The sequence below is a fragment of the Oreochromis aureus genome, linkage group 7, assembly GCF_013358895.1.
Source record: "Oreochromis aureus strain Israel breed Guangdong linkage group 7, ZZ_aureus, whole genome shotgun sequence".
Classification (NCBI taxonomy): domain Eukaryota; kingdom Metazoa; phylum Chordata; class Actinopteri; order Cichliformes; family Cichlidae; genus Oreochromis; species Oreochromis aureus.
In genome coordinates, this window is record NC_052948.1 from 33,049,502 (window position 1) to 33,068,480 (window position 18,979).

Here is an 18,979-nt window from a genome sequence, read left to right on the forward strand (position 1 = left end):
TGTGGTATATTTAGAGAGAAGATCATAAGACTAAGATTTAGTCAGCTGAGAAGAAGCATGGAAAAAATTCTGCTTTATTATAGTGAGGGCAGTGATTTGCCAGGAGGTCAAATCTCCTCACAATAACCTCACTGTACCTCAGAGAGACAGTACAATGAGAATCAAGAGTAACATATTTATAACAGACTAAAGATGGTACACTGCCACTTAACCTGGATAGTGGATTTAACGAGCATCCACTTCCTTCTTTAACCTAATCACAGTTAGTGCTTCCCAAAAAGTTAATTCTGTTGATCTGGATTTAGTTTTCAGTGAGTATGCATCGAGGCAGTTAGCCATTTCCAGTCAGTTTCAATAAAAAGGTGGGGGTGTAAATCTTTGTAAAGCTGTACAATATTTCTTTACATTTAACATTCATTCAAATGCATTTTATATTCCTTCTCATACAGTGGTGATGAGAGAAGTTCATTGATATGTCAATAGCTGAAAACTCAGTCTATACAATAAATATTATCTTCTAAACTTCTCTCTGGCCACCTCCTCCAGCTTTTCCAGAGGACACAGACATGCCATCCGAGAGATATAATCTCCCTAGTTTTTCTTAGGTCTACCCCAGGACCACCTCCTGGTAGGACAAGACCGAAGGTAGTGCCCAGGAAGGGGTCCTTGTCAGATCCCTGAACCACCCTAAACCTTCAAATCAATATAGAGGAATAGCAGCTCTCCTCCAACTCCTTCCACACCTCATCTCCAAGACCCCACACATCCTTCAGAAGCAGCTCATTTTCACTGGCTGTGTCCACAATTTCTAACTGTCAGCCTGTATCCAGAGCTTATGACTGAGGGTGAGGGTAGGATGTAAATTAATTTATTATTGATGTAAATACGATTTACTTATTATTTTTTTATTTTCAGTTAGGTGAAACTAATTCGATGAAATTGCTCTGCTCACCAAAGAACAGAAATATATATACCAACAATAAGAAATACTGGTTTCCTGCTGTTCACATTCTGGCACTGGAGAACATTCCATCTTCATAACAAGCAAAACCATAAAAGACAGAGACATTAAAAATGCATGAAAAAAAAAATAAAAAAAATCACACAGAATAGAAATGGCTATAAAGAGAGGAGAAATGAGGGCGGCAATCTGGAGGACCGCTTCTGCAAAGAGAAGAGATGACATGTTTGTATGAGGACACGTCGTCAGTGTTACTATCAAAAGGTCTATCAGGAAGTAGTGCTTTGCTCCTCCCCCTCTGTTATCTTTCATATCTTACTGATAACAGACTGCTTTCATTCTGACTCTGATGCACAAACACATGCAGCTGCATAAACTAAGAGCTCTTTAGTTTGTAGTTACGGGTAGTCTTCAGGCCACATTAACATATACTCTATGCTGAATATTTTAAGCTCCTAACATGAAGCACTGCTCCATACTGTTCCTAATGTAACAGCATACTTTTTGCATTTATAATTATCAGAAGACATCCTCCATGGTGTTTAAACGGTGAGAAATGAAACTTTATGAAATGAAGCTAAAGAGTCTTGCTTCATAACTTTATCTTTACGACATGTGATCTGCCTTCAGAGCGCTGAGGAGGAACACATCAGAACACTGACTTCCTGTTCTGGAAAAAACAGCCAGCATTTCTGACAATCTGATAAATGTGTGAAGAAAAGTTACACTGACTGATTTTCTTTTCTAACTTTCTTTCCTGAATAACGCCAGCCGGGCAAAGAAGTCAAAATCTGCAGAGCTAAATGTTTCCTTATCATCAGGGAACAAACTTTATCAGCAACCTGTGCCATGTGACTTAAATGTTGATTTGGATGTATAAAAACAGCAAACCAAATTTTTTCAATATTTATTTTTCCAAATATTGAGAATATGATTATTTACTACAGTTTCTCATTAACTGTAGGAAAATCATGCATTTACTGAGCTTTAAAAAAATGCCATTGAACAGGGGATTTTCTTAACCTTTAAAAAGACATTCAAGAAATTAGGTGTAGGTGGTTTCAGATACAGGGTCATATAGTAGGTGGTGCAACCACTGGGTTCTGCACTGCCTCCACCACGGCAGGACTGCGGGTGCAGATGAGGGTGATGAAAAGACCAAACGGCATCACACTTGCATGAAGAGAATTTTAAAGTTCAGAAAAACTGTTTCAATGTTCATATCTTCTAAATTGTGTTGGCCAAAAAGCTCTCTTTACATCGTCTCATCTTAGAAACTGAAATAAAAGCGAGTGCGTTTTGGGCTTTTAGGGAGGGGCAAAAGCACACAAGTAAAGGAAAGGAGTACACAAGATTTACACAATACAATCACGAGTGTCTCACTGCAGAAATAAATGCACTGCAATAACTGTTTAATCTCATTTTTCTTGGTTTTACATTTGCTAGAAGCCATGAATAGTAGATTAATCACTATTTTTATATCAGATTGCTGTTCACATTGTTATCTCTGATCACCACTTAATGCTGGTTCCTATAAACCACGAAAACCAGCTTCCTGTAACTTTTACCAAGTACACCATGTCCTAAACATAACCCATGCATATAAGATTGCATATCACACAAGATTCACTTTGAAACGCAACACCAATCACATAGACAATACTGAAGAGCATTCCCATAGAGTTGAGATGGGCTCAGTAATCATATCTTACATAGTAGTAATGATTAAATGCATTATTTATCCTCTTGGCTCCCCATCACTGTAATTAAGTATTTAATGGATTCACAATGTGGCCTAACAAAGTATCATATCCATCTATTGTCACAATGCTGCTTATACAGTCAGGGTAATCTACACTACACTGTCTCAGTGAGACATAAATCCCTCTGGCAGACCCGGGCTGTAATTTTCACCATTCACTGCTGTGCTGCTCTTAACACTCGCTGACTTATTACACTGTACATTTAATGTGAAGGACAGAGAAAGAAGGTGGTGAAGTCTAGACTGTGCATAATACAACAGGATGTATTAAAACAGCATTTGGAAGTGAGATTTCAAACCTGCCGACCTTAATAAGATGGCGTCACTGCATAAAAACATGTAAATCTCCCATAAACGACATAATGTAAGACAAAGGCTCTGCTTTGCGCTTTGGCCTACTTGCATAAAATCCTGGGTGTTCTTTTGATCAGGTTGTGAGCCTGTAGCAGTATGTACATAATCAGTTTGGTGGAGTTTTTCTGTGGAACAGCTCCAACATTACAATTTATAATCACTTATTAAGAAAGTCTAATGTATACCTCTTTATCCTTACAATGCACTGCAATGCCTTATAAGCAGTCCCTGAGTCTTGCAAATTAAGATTACTTTCCTCATCATGAGCCATAGAGGTTTCAGGTCACAGCAAAGCAAATTTTACATTTCAGCTCAATTTTGAACTTACTGCTGTGACCGGAAATCTTTCTGATAATTCATTTAGTAAAAGTCCAGAAAACAAGTATATTCTTAATTGCACACAGGGAAGATGTTTAACTGACACTGGTAGATGCAGTGAGTCCACTGGAGGTCCTGGATTAGATTACCAAATGGCTTATGGGAACCACATTTCACATCATTCCAGTGTTTCTAACACATAGGTGGATAGGCAGTCCAGATACACCGAGCATTTATTTTATTTTATTTTATTTTATTTTTTAATCTGTCCAAGGCAACGTAATCTGTTTACCATTGGACAGTTTTGTCACTCTTATTTTGAAAGTTGCCGCTAAGCAACATGCTCCAGTCTTTCCTGTCTCAGGTTTCCTTTCACACAGGCTAGTCAAGCTCTTGTTGTATGCAGTCTACGTGACTCAGCCTGGATTGGACAGACAAATCCAACCTGATCGATGTCTCACAAACTGTAATGTCTTGGAGTTTACATGGCAGTGATTTAGGTCTTGTAGGCCTGTTTGATGATGGCAAAAATCATAGTTAGAGAGAGATAATCATTTAACATGATTACAGGCAGAATTTAGAAAAAGAAATTCACTGAACTCTTAAAAGAAAAAAAAAGAAGAAGAAGATGAAACTCATGTTTTGAATTATGAGACATTTCCTTGAACTTTAATTAGAATTCATGAATAAAATAATTAAATATCAACTGAAGGAACCCTTCCATACCCTGGTTGGGACTACATTTATAGTTTTAGAAATGGGCAGAAACAAAATAAAGGGATCTATAATAATAAAAGTTTTAAATCTAGCATCTTGTGAAAAACAATGGAATTTGGGAGGTAAGGGAACCCTTAGATTGGCAACAGAAGTGAAGTGTGACGAATCACCTAGCGATAAGTCATAATTATTTGTCTTGCGAACACAAATTCCCTTTGGGGGTGTGTCAGAAAGCGTAAAACTCTGCCAAATCAAACATGCGGTGCTTCCCGCTGAGGTCACCCCCTGTGACAAGAGAGCAGCCGAAAGTAGAATTATCAAGGCCTGTGATCAGTTAAACTCTGCAACTCCAGCATTCACTGCTTTCTGTGGATTTAGCCAAACTCAGTAAGATAAGAAGAAGCTATTAGCTTCTTTCCAGCCTTCATGGACGTTTAAAGCTAGGCTAAATGTTAGGATTCCTTCAGTGAATCTAATCAGCATCAACACCTCACAATTAAATTGACCTGTTGGCTTTGATGTAACCCAACATTGACCACGAACTGGCCTTTGTTACTGCAGAATTATTTGCTACTTTTTACCCATGTAGCCAATTTACTATTGTGTCTGCCATCGGTCTCGTCTTGTTCATAATTCCTGTTTAATAATTAAAACCATTACCATGATTATAAATATCCAGAGCATGGTGATAAGATGTGAAAGAGGTAAAGAGGAGGAGATCCAATGCTATTTTTCAAGAAAAAGTATGCTTCTTAATCCAGGTTTAACAGATTCATATAAAAATGTAGACAGAAACATCAGCCTGTAGTTTATGTTGAACTCTAAATCTCATTATCTGCAGATGGGGGAGAAGAAAAAAAAAAAAAAAAAAAAGCGTTTCATCTTTGGGGTTCATTAGATCTTTATACATAATGCAACCTTGAGCCCAATTAATTTCAAATTAAATCAATAAATAATTCATTTCAGTTTAATACATTTTCAGCCAAACCCAAGTTGGATTTCCAAATTAGATTTACTCTCACAGGACCAGATGGCTCTGAGCAAAACATCCGATTTTTGTGTCGAGTTTAGAGCTACCTAGCAGCATGTGAGTGTTCACAGTTTACATGACGAGATGAAAAGTGTTTTCAGGAAGCAGTGAAACAAAAACAAAAAATCATCAGTTAAAAGGTTTTAGCATAATGTATAACAAAACATTTTTTAGATCCAACAACACTGGTTTTTGCAGAGACACATCCCAACAAAAGGATGTGCAAAAATTTCCATTGTACTACTAAAAAGCAGCAGGACACTGATGACGGCCTATGCTGGGTTAATTATTTATCCACATTTACTGGGTTCATCTGTATCTCCTCACTGCAGTTTAACCTTTACAACTAAACTTTAAGCATTAAAAATAGCAAGCCTCTGGAGAAGTATTTGTAGCTTATTAGCAATGTTAGGTTCATGTAACCTCACCCTCTGATTAAATGCTTCATAGAACAGACAGAGGCAGAAATATGAATATCTCTTCCTCTTAGGAGCTCGGAAAGAAAAGCGTCTGGACTTTAAGCTTCCTTGAAGACGTTTCACCTCTCATCCAAGAAGCTTCTTCAGTTCTAAGAGCAACTGGTGGACAGCCCCAGATTATAAACCCCTAGGAGTGTCCCTGAGGCTACGTCCACACTAATGCGATTTCAAACAAAAACGCAGCGTTTTCTCTCCGTTTTGGCCTCCCGTCCACACTGAGACGCCGTTTTCGCTCAAGGAAAACACAGCGTTTTGAAAATGCTCTCGAAAACGCATACATTTGAAAACTGTGCTTTCGTGTCGCAGTGTGGACAGCAAAAATGGAGACTTTTTGAAAATGATGACACATTTTAGTCATGTGATGCAGTCAAGTGACCAATTAAACAAAGATAGCAGAGGGCATTATACAGCAGTTGTTTTGTTTGTTCTCAATTTTGACAACCCTATTAAAGATTAACACATGTACATGTCTGTACATGCTCCAGAGAGCTTTTCTTCAAATTCTTTAATTCTCACTTGCTTTTGCAACTTTGTACTTTTGTGTTACTCGCAGCAACAACTCCACCTCATTGTTAGTCTATTTAAAAAAAACTCAGTGCTTTTCCTCAACATTTTGCCGCGACGTTTCAAAGAGCCGGAAAGTAAATAAACAGCAGACAGAAATGAGGCAGGTCGAATCGTCTTGCGTTTCACGCATGCGCAGTACTGGAACGTAAGCGTTTTCGGCCGTTTCAATGTGGACGCACAACTCTGTGAAAACGACTGAAAACGATAGTGTGGACGAGGAATGTTTTCAGACAAAAACGCCTTTTTCAAATCTATCTGGGCTAGTGTGGACGTAGCCTAAGAGGGCCCTGGTCCCCCTTTTGATCGTCTACCTAATCACACAAGCCAAAGTGTGAAAACGGGTGTAGGTCACAATCAGCAAAAGGTCTCAGGTAAACTCATTGTGAACCCTAGCCCCACCCTATTATGTGATTTACTGAGGTCAAAAGGCCCAGGATGTGAGTGGGCCTTAAGGTGTCTGGGAAGGGATCTCAAAACTGGATTATAGATGGCAGACAGTTTGTCGTAAACCACCACCTCTGTTCAAAGATGGTCATTCACAGTGGACATAGATGGCTTCTTTCACTACACTTTTGAACCATCTGTCTTCTCTGTTCAAAATGTGAACATTGGCATCCTCGATAGAGTGACCTTTGTCCTTTAGATGCAGATGGACATCCGAGTCTTGTCCTGTCGAGGTGGCTCTCTGATAAACCTGCTACTGAAAAAGTTTGAGAGGCTTCTTCATCATATGCTTAATCATAAGCTGAGCTCAACATAGATTATAGTAAATACTATATACTATATAGTAAATACTATGAAAGCTAGAAGTTGCCCAAATGCCACAACACACATGATAGCATTACCATGATCAGAAGGCACAAAAAAGCCCTACAGAAAACACCCACCGCTGCCTAGGATAGGCATTTTGAATTTTAATGTCAGACATTTAAATTTCACAATTTAAACTCCCAAATGGTAACATCAGGTTTACCAATTGCACAGAAGGTCAATCTAAATCTAAATATGGCGTAAATCTAAATTTGTTATAGTAACCAAGCTAAAAAAATCTTCAGGGGAAATCTAAATTTGTAGTACTTTAATAATTTGTAGATTGGAACGTTGTGAGCTGGACTTGCCTAGGCGCCAGTTGAGGACATTGGCCATATGGTTTGAATGCCTCCTGGGCACCCTCCCCCTTTAGGGGCTTTCTGAGCATGTGTAACTGAAAGGAGACTCCAGGGCAGATTCAAAACCTGCTGGAGAGATTATGTAGCTCATCTGGACTGGCAACCCCTTGGATTCCCCCTGGAGGACCTGGATAGTGTTACTAAAGAGAGTGATGTCTGGAAGACCCCACTTATCCTATTGCTATTGTTATCCAACCTCAGCTAAGCAGTAGATAATGGCTGTATGTATGGACGTATGGATAAATGAGAATTGAAATATAACATCTTTATTCATTATTAGGTTGCCAGTTTTTAAATCTTTAATCTGTAATACCAAAGAAATACAGTGCTTGTTTCTTTAGAACAATCAGGCAAATTTAGTCTTGTTTGTTGTGCCCATTAGTAGCATTGTTATGTGCAATTTGTTCATTACATTATCCACTGAGAACAGCCATGAGCAACTACTGTATTAAAAAAATAAAAATCTATAGATTTTATGTATTTTAATGTCCAGTTTGCATTAGAAACCATACTGACTGCATGGTGACCGCAGGAGAAAATTCATTTAGCTCGTTTAACGTAACTATTAAGTACACCCATAAACTGTTTCCTGTGAATCCTTTATGCAATTTAAAGCAACCTGAATCAAATAAAACCAAAGCAACAAAAACAAGGAAACAAACAAAAGGAGACACTACAGAAGCAAAATGAAAGTAAAACAGAAAGTGTTGCTTTAAAAAACAAGTACAACAGCTGAGAATTGGCTTACTTATGCCAGCTGTCCGTACTTGACAGATAAACAATAATAAAGACACTCACTGTGAAAACAAAGCATTAACATTGGTGGAAAGCAAGTCATGTATTTTACTTCTTTCCTCTCAAGCTAATGTACCAATGTTCGTTTCTCAGCAAGCCTTTATTATTAGAAGCAGCAGACATTTGTCAGAGACCTTTGCATTTGACTGTTGTGGCCTCTAAATCACTTTAACCAGATCTGACTAATTTGTTTCCCATCTCTGCTGTGGACTCTGTAGAAAACCTGTGCTGTCATTAGCAATCTATTCTGTGGAGCCAAGCGATCAATAACCGCTAACATGGGTGAAGATTGACCCTTGATTATTCAATTTGCTCAGGCGTCCTCCTGGTTTATGTCTTGCATTGTTCCAAACCTTTCAGCAAATCAGACCCACTTACCAAAACAGTGAGGCACATCTGGCACGGTGGAGCAGAAAGATCAAAAGCATGAATGTAGCCAAGAGGTCTAAAGAGTGCTGCTTTCATCACAAAAAAAAGAACACGCTAAATTATGTCTACAGGAGTGAACTGCACAAACAACATTGGGAGAAAATAATACTGATTTTAACAGTACCACTAGTTTAACCAATAATGCTCAGAGATATGGTACTCGTCAGTTCTTATCTTTAAGGGGAAAAAAAAACTAACAAATTAAGAGTAAAGTAGACACTACATTTACTTACATACATATGTAAACACCAATATTCTAGTGCATTTCCACGACACTCCTTACCTACATTACACCTTCCTTAATCTTTAATCCTAATGCTAACCTTATGGAATCAGAATATCTCATTTTATTTTGTTGTTCAACATCCCTACCAACAAGAAGAAACTTTCTGAATATTTTTTTATGCCTGTTGATCAGAAAGTCCTAACTTTCTCCATAACACTTTAATCCCTAATGATAACTTAGGCTTCATGGTGCATTCATGTATAAACTACCATCCAAATTTAAATCTACAACACCCCTTCAGCTCGAAAACTTAGAGCAGCCCCAGAAACCTTGAGTTATTAATCCAAGATGGCGGTACTGAATGTAAACTAAACTTAGTTGTATGTGCCACTTTCGTGCATTTCTGACTCACTAAATAAGCAGTATGCAGAGCACTGATCAGGCTCTATAAATGAATGTGTTTTTTTAAGTTTCACCACAGCTCTTGGAGGAAGAAAGAGAGCAAAAGAGAATGCAAACTTTGGGCAACTGCAGTAATCTGTTAGTAACCAACTCAGCAACAAGGGGCTTTTTGTTGGAGCACCCTCTTTGTGACCAATTTCTAACTTCCAGTAACTAACTTAGTGACAGGCTTACGGGTTACAGCAACAATAACTTTCACCAGACTACAATGCAATCATTTAGGTGTCAGCAATACAAAGACATGGTTAATACCCATCAAGATTATAATGCACTTTAAATATTAATATTCATGTATTGTGTATTTCTCACTACCCATCTGTTTTTGTATTTAGCTACATAGACATAGCATCCCGTGGTTTCTATCCTATGCCTGTCACATGTCCTCTTGTGTCTGTTTGCATACACAGTTGCTGTACTTAACTTTTATAATGTCCTCTATGTCCCACTGAGGCCTCTGTTGGCAACATATTGACAGCAGTGGCAGTAGGCGGATTTCGAAATCAGGGAAGTGCTTCACAAATTCCATTTCAGTTTAAGAAAGAAAAATAAACCCCTCAGGGAACAAAAAATAAACTCAACACTTATCGAGATAATTAAATCTGAACCATGGCAGCAGATCAGCGTATAACTGGAGGAATAACGTTCCACTTTGAATTCTGAAATTGCAGATGAGATAGAAACCTTTAAAAAGCCAATAATATGGCCAATCTCCTATTTGAATATCCACACATAAGGACTAGTGATCAGACAGATTGTGTTTATAGTAACGCAGGAAAAACCTGTGACATTTTCATCAACATCAATATGTTTGGCTGTACTCAGCTTGTAATACACAACAGTACATCCAATTCATGAAAGCATTTCCACCTGCTCACAGTCTGGCACATCCTTGCTGCCACATATCTTTGCAGTAATGATGGAAACTTCAAAACAGAAAATTCAAAGGAGGAGAAGACTGAGGAGAATTTGACAAGGAATTATTAAGTGCAGTGAAAAACAACCCCACAGCAATGAGCGACTAACAAGTCACACTATAACAAGAGAGTCTGTCAAGAAACCAGCAATCATCAAATTCCATTTGCAGAGCTCTTCGTGCCCTGCCGTGATAGAAAGAAATTCTATTACATCCAGCCACATGAAACCTGATCAAATACAAATCAGACCAGAATGCTGGAATTTAAACTAATGTGCAGAGACACAATTGAGCATTGTGGTCTCATGACTCTAATAGTTGTGATGTGCTTAACTTGGTTATGTCCAACAGCTGTAGACTTGTAAACAGAATACCGCTGAGACTGCTGTGTATGGAGCTTTACACAAAGCATATTTGTTAAATATGGAGAATCTGCTGTTTTTCCAGCATATTTGAGTGTTGCAACCATTGTATGATGAATGCTTACCAACCAAAAAGAGCTAAAAAACACGCATGCCGCTTTAATTTACCACTTACCACTATGTCATACATTGTCATTGGCAATAAACTTTTCTAGACATTACGCAGCCAGACTGCAACCCAAATGTTTACTCAGTCAAATTAAACATTAACCTGCCAATAGTTACGCAATAGCAGCTCTCATTCCATCAGTCGCTACCTACAGCTTCTGGTCATAGTGAACAGAGTAAAATCATCAGCTTCACTTTCAAACTCATCTCTCTCTTCACCACAACAGACCAGTTCCCTCGCGCATGAAGTAGACCCTGAGATACCAGAACTCCTGCACTTGGGATATCAACTCATGACTAACCCAGCGGTGGCATGCCACCTTTTCTGACCACCAACCATGTCCTCACACTTGGAGATGCTAATTCTCACCCAAGCTGTCTCCCACCCCAGTGTAAGCTGCAGGTCATTGCACAGTGGAGGCAACAGAACCATATCATCTGCAATAAGCAGAGATGAGATCCCGAGATCACCAAATCCTACACGTCACACCCCTTTGCTGCACCTACAAATTCTGTCCATAACAATTATAAAGAGAATCAGTGACAAACGGCACCCACAGCTGGTGGGTGAGTCCAACACCCACCGAGAATCCAACGGGATTTATTACCAGCAATGCTCTCACTGCAGCTTTACAGCAGCCAACTTGCCTACACCAACAGATCTGATCTAATACTGTTAGCATAACTAGCCTAAAACATTAATCACAGTATGGGTATAAATATTAATGTTAATTGTAGCACCAATGAGAGCAAGTGATCAATGACAGCAAAGGGTAACAATGTTATTTACAGTAAATGGTGTATTCAACAAATTAATGATTGCAGCGCTGTAATTTATGCAGGCAATGACCCCGAACAACATAGCAACAACTCATAGAGAGCACAGACCTAACTGAGAACAGTACATTTCCACTGAAGTCGTCCTGATACATTAACCATCAAGGATCTGGAACTTGCAGAGCTAAAACACTAGATAAACGTGCATGCTACAAAATCCTATCCCTGAGGAGCCCCACCATCCTCTAATCTACTTCACGCAGCTTTGAAACAATCAAACACTGGTCCATTTTGCTCTGTATAACTAACTGTGTTTGACTTCTTTATCATTTTCCTTAAAACTCTGGCCTCATTCATTGCTTATTGAGTTGACAGTCACGTGATTAGTCAGCTGATTGAATGTGTGGTTCTGCCATAAGCCCCAGGAGAGTAAAAAACAAAAAACAGCACACAGCATCATTATCAGATGGAGTGTCCGCCCCACACTCCAGGGTCCTAAAGCCAAGTGATTTGGTAATTACACAGCATTTATTAGCTCATCTTACATTTCAACTCCTTTTCACATTTAAATGTTCTAACATCATATTTACTCAAAAAAATAGTGGGTAGAACAAGCAAATACTGTTTGTTTTTTTAAATATAGGGACAGTGTAGTAAATAGCAGATAATACCTGAACTCTGCAGATCTAATCAGCATACACTGTCTGCAAAATCCTATTAACACTTTAATTCAATCAAGATCTTCTGGTCTGTAGGTCCTCAATCTAATTTAGATACTTTGTGACCTTTTCTTGTTCCATTTGCTTAAATTTAAGTGTCATTTTTTCCCATGATGAATATGATGAAATAGGCAAAAGTATCTTCTATAAGCTTATTATGCAAGTTTTGTTTTTAAGCCTGATTGATGATTTTACAAGCCTTAAGCAAGTAATTATACAGACAACATACGAAAACATAAAACTGCCTTTAAAGGTTAACAGTTGACTATTTTAAAAAAAAAAGGATAAAAAATTAACTATACTTAAATTTTATTAAGTCAATATTTTGGTTTCTTTTCAACTGTGTTTCTCACATGAGAATACAAAATAAAAGACAAATTCATATTCATGTTTACTTCCAAAGTGTCAGTAAAGCCCGAAAAGTGAAGCTGTAAAAGCAGCAAAATGAATTTTTCTGATGTGGTTTTCTTTCAGTTCCTCAAGGTTCGGCGGAGAGCAATATTTTAATAATGACTAAAAGAGTTCAAGGTTTCATGGGCCTTTTTATTTTCTTTTAAAAAACTGCTTCTTTCTTTTCACAGAAACCAGAGACAAATATTGACTTTAGTATCGCCTCCAATATAAATCACGAAAGAGGAAATGCCTGTCACATACGAGTAGGAGGAAGCAACATTTATTACCAACATTTTCAGTCACATAAAGTGAACTCTGCAAATTATTACAACATATTACAGGCTTCAAATGACACCATTCCCCCCTCTGCAGTCAAACCAGTTCTGAGATAATACTGTTTAAACACAGCAAATGTGCTTTAGTCCTACGCAGTGGAAGAGGCTTTTTGTCACACACATATACACACTTTACACAAATCATCAAAAAAATAATAATTCAGTGGAACCAACATGTGGGTTCTGGATGGTAATTAAATACATCAAAGACACCTGACCTTCCCTGCGAATAATTCCTGTCAAAAATATTCAATTTATTATCATTATTATTATTATCATTATTATTTTAACAGCAAATTAATTTCTCGTGATATCAGTTAAACACAAATTGACTTAAGGATACAGCTGCTCTTTATTTTATTTTATTTTTTTAAATATATTTATATATGGGGAAAAAAACAAAACCAACCATCTGTCCATCTCTTGACACTCCAAAAGCCTTGCTCTCATACCTAATCCCACGGCTTCCTACTGAAATGAAGGTGAAGAATACAAAGGTAAGCCTCAAGAATTAATTTTCCCCACTGTGCCTCACCAGGGAAAACAGTGGTTGGAGACAGCAGCCTTAACAAAATTAGTATTTTTATTGTGACCAACAATCAACTTGCAATTTCTTTCCTTTGAAATAGAAGATTGGGACCAGGTTTGCAACCATTGACAGTCTGATGCTGTCTTCAAAGAAAAGCTTTGGTCTATCAAGACGGTGAAAACAAACAAACAAACAAACAAACAAACAAACAAACAAAACAAACAAACAAAACAAACAAAACAAAACAAAACAAAACAAAACAAAACAAAACAAAAAAACAGCAATAAGACAAAATCATTCTGCCATCTCATCTCCATACAGAAATTCAAATAACTACCTACATTCGGAGTCCAGCCAAAACCTTGTAGATTTAAAACAGAAATTCTTCCATAAATTGTGACGTAGTTGCTGCATGAAGTCAACTTAACTGCAGATTGGCATTGGTGCTCTGGAACCTTTTATATAGGAATATAACCAGAATACAACCAGCTGGCAGCCAGCTGAGTCGAGTGCACTACTGTAAAGAATCTTGTCACACACGAGTTGCAAACCTTTGCGAATCTGTCATTGTGGCTACAGTCAGTCTGGGCTGGACTGCAATTGTTTGAAGACAAGCTGACTCCCAACAACTGACCTGTGCAATTGACCAGAGGTTAAGGGTATTTGCACACAGCCTTGGGGAAACAAACTGGTTGCCCCAGCTACTTTCAATCAGTCACTGAATGTAAAAATTGCCTAGCAGCCACTGAGTTTTCCTAGGCGTAAAAGAGATGTCACCCAATTTTAACTCTGTGGTGACTGAATCATAACCACCGAGTGAACGGAAAAGCGCAAAAGCAAGTAAAAATAAAGTGCAAACCACAAAGCTCCAAAGCAGGACACAAATCGCAAGCTTCCATGGACAACCTCAATAAAAACACTGATAAACATACGACTATTTTCTGTTGACGACCAATGTCGCCACATCTGCCAAAGGGCACCTTGAATATCTTGGCAATGCAACATCCTGCAATGCTACTACATTTCCTGAGAAAAAAGGCAGTTTCTGGATATAAAATGTAAGGTTTGCACAGGTATCATAATTGGTATTATTGTAATTACAAATAATTTGTAATTTTTTTTAAATATGGCTACAGTTGAGAAGTTTGTAAAAGCACATCAACATAATTAAGCCAGCAGATCCTCTCAAACACATTCTAAAATAATGACAAAGGACTGTTTAACAGAGCTTCATATCAGAATCTTATACACCGTTTTATCCTGTTGATTAAAGATCTTATATTATACACTAAATGCATAAATTGAAGATTTGGAAACTAAAAACTTAGCAGAGGATTGGAATTCAGCCTGTACTAAACCTCATACCCAGACAAGTGTACTATAATTGGTCAACACTGGTGAACATATGCAACTCTAGCAAATTCACTATACATACATACTGAATCCACAGATGACCGAGGAACATTGGGTCAGTCTTTATGGCATTAAGATTAAAACATTTGTGAAGCTGTCAGAATGACTTTTGAGGAAATGTTACACACTGGACAGACAAATGATGTCAAACCTTCCACTAAGAAATTACATTCAAAAATCATTTGAGAAAATCTAAAAGGCCCTTAACTTCTGGTAGGGCTGCACGATTAATCGTTAGAAAATCGCGATCTCGATTCATACTTATGTGCGATCTCATTTCCAAATGACAACGATTTCAAAAAAAAAAAAAAAAGACGACGACGATTGTACCGCATTTTGATCCGGGACGTAATCTGCATGAAAACAAGCGCTCACCCTTCCTGCTCAACAAATGACATGGGCGGAGCCTTATACCACGTGATACAGAAGCTGTGCCGTGATGCTCAAATTGGCAGGGAAAAAACAACGGAGAACACCTCAGGGATGACGAGAAAGTAACAGGAGAAAATTTGTGCCGGTCAACCACCCAAACATCAATAACGGGAACCTTATACAGCGCTTCCCTATACACGTCGAACTCCCGCAGGCACAAAGAAATTACGGAGGCTATTACTTATCACCTGACCAAAGATATATCAACACTGTGCAAAACGAGGGATTTAGGAAAATGATCAACACCCTAGACAAACGCTACACAGTGCCGTCCTGCAACTATTTTTCTATTGTTGCACTACCTGCTCTATACACGCAGTGTCGAGCAACGGTGGAGACGGAATTTCAAGCAGTACAACATTTTGCGGCAACCACAAAATGTGAGACATTTATTGTTTTTATTTTTATTTATTGTTTTATGTTCAGTTTCAACTGTTACGAAGTTGATGTGCAGTTAATAAGTGCAATAAATATTTATATTGGAAAAGAAAATCGTGAGAGAATCGTGATCTCAATTCTAAGCAAAAAAATCGTGATTCTCATTTTATGCAAAATCGTGCAGCCCTAACTTCTGGAGCTTACCACAAATCAATAAGCAGGATCAGTTTGCTCTCATATGAGCTCTTTTATTTTCTTTATGCTTTTTGATCTTTTTCTTTCACAATTAACTTAAAGTTCTCCCCAAAAAAAGTTATAAATAACAGACAAGTGGGAGTCAAACTGGTGATGTTTTCTGATATAGACACTGAAGTCAGCCTTTAATAAACCAGCCTAATACTTGCCTTTAGAGCATCACCACTGTCGTGAGACCGAGAATGTGAGAAATTTCAGAGCCCGGATAATGAGCAGCCTGGATGATGAAGCCGAGCGCAACAACATGCTAACACAATTCAACTTGTAGAAAAGGGTGTGATCGCATTCCACAGATGCAGCGACTACATTTCCTTGTTCAAAACTGACTTTTTTAAAGTACATTTTTCCTTTCTGCACACAAACCCTGCAGCCTATCACATGCCCACAAAAAGTCAGACAGCTGCTTCAAAATGTAGCCAAACTTCTGGGAAAGTCTTACCTCTCAGCAGCTCCTCAGCTGATTCAATGGTGTAAGATCCTGAGGGGAGATACAAGGAGTTCAGAGCAGCTGAACAGCAGCCCTGCATTTACAACCACTGACTGACTGGCTGGCTAGGAGGCTGGATCACTGGATGACCTGGTGAATGACTCCAATACAGCTGCAGGCAGCAGAGCAGAAAGCCACTCCCTTCACTAAGCAGCTGACTGGCTGTAGGGACATAGGGAGTAGTTTATTGGTTCTGTCTTAATGTGTCTATTGTTAATTTGCAGACCAGATTTCTGCTTCTGTAACTGATGGACCAACTAACTAAACCATCTGACAGAGAGACCAACCGAATGAATAACTTCCAAACTTACAGAGACTGCCAATAACTCCAAGACAAGCACTGCTCAGAGCTGACTTATGGTGACTAATAAACCAGTCTACTTCTATCTCTAACAAAAATCTCCCAACTATAAATGTAAGCCTGACAAACTGACTGGTTTCCTGCTGAGAATGAGGTGTAGTTTTTGAACTTTCCCTTGTTTTTCTTGCTACTTTCTGATTCTGACTCTCCCAGTTTCTCTGTGTAATGAGAGGGTGGGGCTAAATAAGATAGCTCAGGAGACAGACGGACACACACACACACACACACACACACACACACACACACACCCCTTATCAGATTAAGTCTATTTTATTTAAGCAGTCTGAATCGAAACAACTGCAATCCCGGGGCACTTTTCATTGTAAGATAAAAGACTGCATGTATCGTTATTGTGGAAAAGAACAAGAGCAGAGCAGCCTCAGGTCAGGGAAACCCTGTTTGTGTGTGTGTGTGTGTGTGTGTGTGTGTGTGTGTGTGTGTGTGTGTGTGTGTGTGTGTGTGTGTGTAGCTGTGGCAAAACAGGAAGCAGGTAAAAATACATACATACAAACTATACTGGCATGGAGGAAATGCATTCTTTATTTTCTCTCTCACCTTTAAAACTCACCCAACGACTGAATGAAACAACATACTCCACTTTGCATGAGAGACAGCAGCTTATGAATAGATGTGAACTTCCTCATTTCTCTGAGTCCCAGTCACACAGGCTTAGGGACCGCTCAGCAACCATAAGAGACGTGACAGAAGCAGATGGAAAAAACATACATTGGATACAACCTGGTCTTACACTGTGCATTCTTTTTCCTATCTAACATTAGGAACGCAACTAATGCACCACAGTAGCTTCCTCCATTTCCTCCATGTAAGTGTGAACACTTACATTTTAACATGACAAACTGATTCCATTAATATCAAGCTATAAATGTTGGTCTCAACTGGCGCTCCACTGACCTTAGAAGTTGGACATCAGAGCTTGGCTGTTTTCTAAAAAAGGATAAGAGGATTTGTTTTTTCTCCTAAGCAAGATGGTCATTCATCCATCCCCAGCAATACAACGCAATGACTTTTTTGGGTGCTGCATGTCCATGGATAAAGCCTCATTTCTTTGTGTATGGCTTATTTTATGACTCAAAGAAAACAAACAAAAAAATAAGGATTATTTTTGAAGTGTTAATCAAGCACAACTGACCCACTTTACTTTTACTGCCATCACAAACATTAGCAAAAGAACTAAACTAACAGATGCAGAAAATTAGAAAAGCTCTGTGGAACAGGGCACAAAAACCCTTCTGCTTAACAACCTTTTGGTTTCCAGTTTGCGTGGGAAATACCTTCATTCACATTTTACCCTTCATCATCCCAATGTTCATATAGAAAAACAGAGCATCAAGAAAAGAAACAGAACTATAAGAGACATGTTTTTCAGAATGTTCATTAAAAATAAAATAAATGAAATACAATTCAGTCAATCATCACAACTGTAAGAAAGAAATTAACAACAGGATCTTCAAGCTTTGGTGTACAGAAAGCAGATGTGGATAACTGAGTAACCTTCTGAAAATTCACTTTTTAGAATAAAAACAGCAATACGCTGTCATTTGTACTTTCTCTGCACCTGATGCCAAACTTTGAACATGTTTGACCAAAGAGATTCAGCGATAAAGGCTGAACAGAGAAAATGTGATCTTCTTGGCTCTGAGCTGGTCTGGTGTCTGCTTTTGTCCAGACCCTGAGGAGTTATGCAGCTCATGTTGGTGACCTTTAGGCGACGTTAAAGGCCAGCTACCCACAACACCGACAGTTACCATGACAAAACAAGATCTATCACTGACTCTGGGAGGGAACACAGAGCGTGGGACAGTGCTGTGTTGCATTAAACCATTTAACTCTGTTTTTAATGTTCCACTTGTTATAGATCATTTCATTCTAATGGTCAAATGTCATCATCTGTTATGAAATCCTATTCACTTCTGATTATCTGTTTCTTGCTCACAACTTTTAGGATTCAGTCCTTCAAATGCAGTAAATGCTCGAAAACACTGGGACGCAGGAACAGCATCCATGGTTTTAAATTAAGCGGGGACTCGGCAACTCAGCAATAACAGTTTGAACAAACATCGATGCAAAACTGTAACATAGTCAACATAACCCAATTTCCCTCGGGATGAATAAAGTATGATCAATCAATCAACATGACCGATGTGTCCGTTGCCACATACCGCAGTGG

General features: G+C 38.5%; 1 protein-coding gene across 2 annotated transcripts in view; it reads right to left on the reverse strand.

Annotated features, from left to right (window-relative positions):
- The window catches only part of rab27b (RAB27B, member RAS oncogene family), a 67,888-nt gene that overhangs the window by 14,255 nt on the left and 34,654 nt on the right, over positions 1–18,979 (reverse strand). The window contains exon 1 of one of the 2 annotated variants that reach the window (XM_039615278.1): positions 16,383–16,512. The exons of the other annotated variant lie outside the window; for it this stretch is intronic. The gene's annotated coding sequence lies outside the window, so the exon portion shown is untranslated. Of the gene's footprint in view, positions 1–16,382; positions 16,513–18,979 lie in introns of those variants that run through there. 2 annotated transcript variants of the gene reach the window in all.